We start from the raw sequence: 5,368 nt of genomic DNA on the forward strand, positions 1-5,368 counted from the left end.
GTAAGCGAAGCCGATCCTCCAGTTCTAGTCAAGCTTTCAGATGACTGCAGCTTTTCCTACCATCTGTCCTGGAACTTCATAAGCTATACCTACCAACTAAGCTGCTATTGAATTCACGACCCACTGAAACTAAGAAATAATATTAATAGATGTTTGTTGTTTCAAGCTGTTTGTTTAATAGATGTTTGTTGTTTCAAGTTTTGAAGTAATTTGTTATGTAGCAATTGATAATTGATTCTATCTTTAAAGTCTGCCTGCAGTTGCAGGAGACCTGGATTTGATCCCTGGGTGGGAAAGATCCCCTGGAGAAGGGAATGGTTACCCATTCCAGCATTTTCCCTGGGGAATTCCATGGACAGAGGAGCCTGGCAGGGTACAGTCCATGGGGTGGCAAAGAGTTGGCACAACTGAGTGACAACACTTTCACTTTTTTCACTATCTTAAACAACAAAAAATTCCCTGTCCTTTGAAAGTTGGTAAAGTAGAATTTGTTGTCCCAGTTATCAAGTAAACCAATTTCGTCATGCTCTATAGATAAGGAGCTTATAATGTCTTCTGTGATTTACCCTCTAATTGGTTTTCAAGTGACCTTGAGTATGGCAGCCTCCTGGTGTAACTTGCTCACTGGATGTGACTCAAGGCTTGTTTAGGATAGACTTCTGAGCCTGCATCTAGAGCAGATAGGCTGAAAACTATGTTCTTCCAGAGAAAATCCCTTGGAATTGCTACTCTTATGTCATGGAACATATCCTGGAGTCGAAAGCTCATTTTGAGTCTCTTGTCTGAAAACTGAGCCCTGTATTCTTTTGGACAGCTTCTCTACCCCATCCTTCATGGCTAGTAGACTGAGACATGCCCATTTACACTTGTAGAAACATACTTTGGGGAAAATTATGAAAACAGGTTCAGCTTTCTCATTTATTTATTAGACTAGGAAAATTCTTCTATTTAATGCAGTAGAAAAATAAAGACGGGTTCTAACAACATGATGAACAACTGTAGACTGCTACTCCCTCCACAAGCTAACCCTGGAGACCCACATAAAGAAAAAACCAGCGTGAATAACTAAATTAACGATTCTGAGATACACTTAAGAAGGTAGTTGTGATGGTGTGTGTGTGTGTGTGTGTGTGTGTGTGTGTGTATTGGTAATGAGTTGGGAGTGAGCTTTTGGGTTGTGAATGTTTCTCTCTGCATACATATCTCTGGGTAGATTATTGTTTGCTCCCATGTAACTGTAGAACAGAAAATATGGTAGTGTCAGTCTGATAACTCAAGAGTTTGTGGGGCAACATTATGGCAGTGCCAGAAAGTGGCTTGAGTGAGGAGCAGATAACAAAAGAATGACTTGCTGTCCCCAAACATTTCTTCCTTTTTATTTCCCCATCCCTCTATACTCTTAACAGATCAATATATCAAAGGAAGAAAACCATCAGAAGAGAGCAGTTTTAATGTGAGAGGGTGCATTCTTTAAGAGTTGGGGTCACAAAGGACTTGCCTGATGGCTCAGAGAGTAAGGGGCTTCCCTGATAGCTCAGTTGGTAAAGAATCCACCTGTAATGCAGGAGACCCCAGTTTGATTCCTGGGTTGGGAAGATCCACTGGAGAAGGGATAGGCTACCCACTCCAGTATTCTTGGGCTTCCCTTGTGGCTTAGCTGGTAAAGAATCCACCTGCAATGTGGGAGACCTGTGCTCGATTCCTGGGTTGGGAAGATCCGCTGAAGAAGGGCAAGACTACCCACTCCAGTATTCTGGCCTGGAGAATTCCATGGACTGTATAGTCCATGGGGTCGCAAAGATGACTGAGCGACTTTCACTTACAGATAGTAAAGAGCTATGGTCACAGGTAAGAGGGCAATAAATAGAAACAGTCAATACATGGAGCTCCGTGACTTGGAGTGTGGTCACCCGTTTTTCATAAACTTATGAAGAGAACAAACAGAAGCCTAAACTTTGCCCTTCTCATGGTTTGGCTAATACAGGTAATTCTTCTAGGGTAAAATAATCATCATTTGGCCAAAAGCTGAGAAGCACCCTATGCCTAAAGAGAGAAAACACTGAGATTATCTATCATAAACCAATCAGGATGAATGAAACAGATGGATAAAGAATTTAAAATAAATATAATAAATATCATCAAAGAGATGAAAGCATTTTGGTTACATAAAGCATGAAGGAGCAGTTATAATAAACAGCCAAGTAGAAACACTGGCTATAAAAATTATAACAGCTGAAATAAGGAATTTCAATGAAGGATAAATAGCATGAAGGGTAGAGGCAAAGAAAAAATTAGTTTACTGGAAAGTTAATGTAAGAGTATCTCCCATAAGACACATGAAAATTAATAAAAAAGAAAAATAGAAAATAAAAAGCTATGATAAGGAGGATAAATGAGAATATACCTCTGGTGGAGTCTCAGGAAGACTGGCTGCTGCTGCTGCTAAGTCGCTTCAGTCGTGTCCAACTCTGTGTGACCCCATAGACGGCAGCCCACCAGGCTCCCCTGTCCCTGGGATTCTCCAGGCAAGAACACTGGAGTGGGCTGCCATTTCCTTCTCCAATGCGTGAAAGTGAAAAGTGAAAGGGAAGTCGTTCAGTCGCATCCAACTCTCAGCGAGCCCATGGACTGCAGTCCACCAGGCTCCTCCGTCCATGGGCTTTTCCAGGCAAGAGCACTGGAGTGGGTTGCCATTGCCTTCTCCCAGGAAGACTGGAGAGGTGGGAAATTTAATAGGGTGAGGAAACAATTGAGAAATAGTGACAACACATTTCCCACAATTAACAAAAAATGAATATTAGTTATACAAAAGAGCTTATGGAATACAAGATAGGATAAATAAGGAAAACCTTACCTGGAGGTGTGAAATTTAAAAACATCAAATTCAAAGAGAAAATTTTAAAATTCTAAAAGTTTTTAGACCCACAAAATTCAAAATATCAGATTGAAATTAGACTTTTCAATAGTGATATTTGAGGCAAGAAGATAATGCAGTAATTGTGTCAACATGTTAAAGAAAAACAGCTTTAAACTATTAAAAAGAATAATGATAACCTCAAACTATTAAAAAGAGGAGTCTGGTAGGTTTCTCTGTCATGGAATTCTCTAGGCAAGAATACTGGAGTGAGGTGTCATTCACTTCTCCAGGGGATCTTCCTGACCCAGGGATCAAACCTGGGTCTGCCACATTGCGGGCAGATTCTTTACCGTCTAAGCCATTAGGGAAGCCATTAAAAAAAGCAATTAGCATTTATAAACACCTTGTAATATAACATTTTAGTTACCTTGCGTGTATCACCAGCTCTGGTGACAGTGTTGTGTATTAGACATTAACACTCTTTCATTACAAATGAGGGAAGAGGGCTCACAGATGTAAAACAATTTGTTCGAGGTAACACAGCAGTGGTGGAATGGGGATTTCAGCCCACCTCTAATTCTAAAGTCTATTCAAACCATAATTTTATAGCATCACCTACTCAATGGACATGACTTTGCGCAAACTCTGGGAGATAGTGAAGGATAGGGAAGCCTAGCATGCTGCAGTCCATGGGATCGCAAAGAACTGGCCACAACTTAGGGACTAAACAACAACAGCAAACTATCCTTTGAGTGCAAGATCGTGATAAAGTTTCAGACATGACACAGCCTTAGAAGTGATGATGCACAAGACCATATTTTAAAACTCGGTTGGAAGAAATATTCCAGGAAGGAGAGAAGTAAATCCAGGAGAATGAGTTGAGTGATATGTGAAGTATGGGTTATAAATAATTTAGAAAATTTATTATGATCCAAACAAGAAAAGTCTCTTCATAAAGAAACAAAAGCATATCATTTTAATTCAGAACTAAATTCTAAGATATGTCCACATGTCCACAGGTAGAAGGTGTGGTATATTGACCAGAGGAAAAGTATGATAAAATACTTTTTCATTTTGTGGGAAAATATCCCCCCTAGCTTTTTTGAGATACAAGTAATGTATAGCATTGTTTGAATTTATGACATATGGAGTATACATTGCAAAATTGTTACCACAGTAAGTTAACACATCCAGTTCTTCACTTAGTTACCATTATTATTATTATTTTTTTTGAGTGGTGAGAACTTTTAAGATTTATTCTCTTAGCAACTTTCAAGTATACAATGCAGTATAGTGAACCATGTTGGACATTCAGTTCAGTTCAATTGCTCAGTCGTGTCTGACTCTTTGTGACCCCGTGAACCACAGCACGCCAGGCCTCCCTGTCCTTCACCAACTCCTGGAGACCACCCAAACCCATGTCCATTGAGTTGGTGATGCCATCCAACCATCTCATCCTCTGTCCTCCCCTTCTCCTCCCGCCCTCAGTCTTTCCCAGCATCAGGGCCTTTACCAATAAGTCAGCTCTTGGCATCAGGTGGCCAAAATACTGGAGTTTCAGCTTCAACATCATTCCTTCCATTGAACACCCAGGACTGAGATCCCCAGAATTTATAATTTATAACTAAAAGTTTGTATACTCTTCCACCACCTTCATCAATTTCCCCCACTCCCTGCTTCTCATAATCATCATTCTACTCTGTTTCAACAAGTTTAATTCTTTTTTTTTAAGCTGGGCACCGAAGAATTGATGCTTTTGAACTGTGGTGTTGGAGAAGACTACTGAGAGTCCCTTGGACTGTGAGGAGATCCAACCAGTCAACCCTCAAGGAAATCAGTCCTGAATATTCACTGGAAGGACTGATGCTGAAACTGAAACTCCAATAATTTGGTCACCTGGTGTGAAGAACTGACTCACTGGAAAAGACCCTGATGCTGGGAAAGATTGAAGGCAGGAGGAAAAGGGGATGATAAAGGATGAAATGGCTGGATGGCATCACCGACTCAATGGACATGAGTTTGAGCAAGCTCCGGTAGTTGGTGATGGACAAGGAAGCTTGGGGCGCTGCAGTCCACGGGGTCGCAAAGAGTCAGACATGACTGAGCCACTGAACTGAACTGAACAGAACAGTATCTTTCTCTGTCTTACTAATTTCACATAGCATAATGCTTTAAGATCCATTCATGTTATCAAAAATGGCAGCATGGCCCTGTTCTTATGGCTGAATAGTATTCTATTGTATATATAAGTGTGAGTTACAGTAGCTCAGTTGTGTCCAACTCTTTGTGACACTATGGACTGTAGCCCGTCAGGCTCCTCTGTCCATAGAATTCTCCAGGCAAGGCTACTGGAGTGCGTTGCCATTTCCTTCTTCAACTGTGTATATACATATATATATGTGTATATATATATATATACACATATATATATATATATATACACACATATATATATACACACATACACCACAACTTCTTTATCCATTAATACATCAATGGACAACTATGTTG

This window comes from Odocoileus virginianus, chromosome 23 (assembly GCF_023699985.2).
Source record: "Odocoileus virginianus isolate 20LAN1187 ecotype Illinois chromosome 23, Ovbor_1.2, whole genome shotgun sequence".
NCBI lineage: Eukaryota > Metazoa > Chordata > Mammalia > Artiodactyla > Cervidae > Odocoileus > Odocoileus virginianus.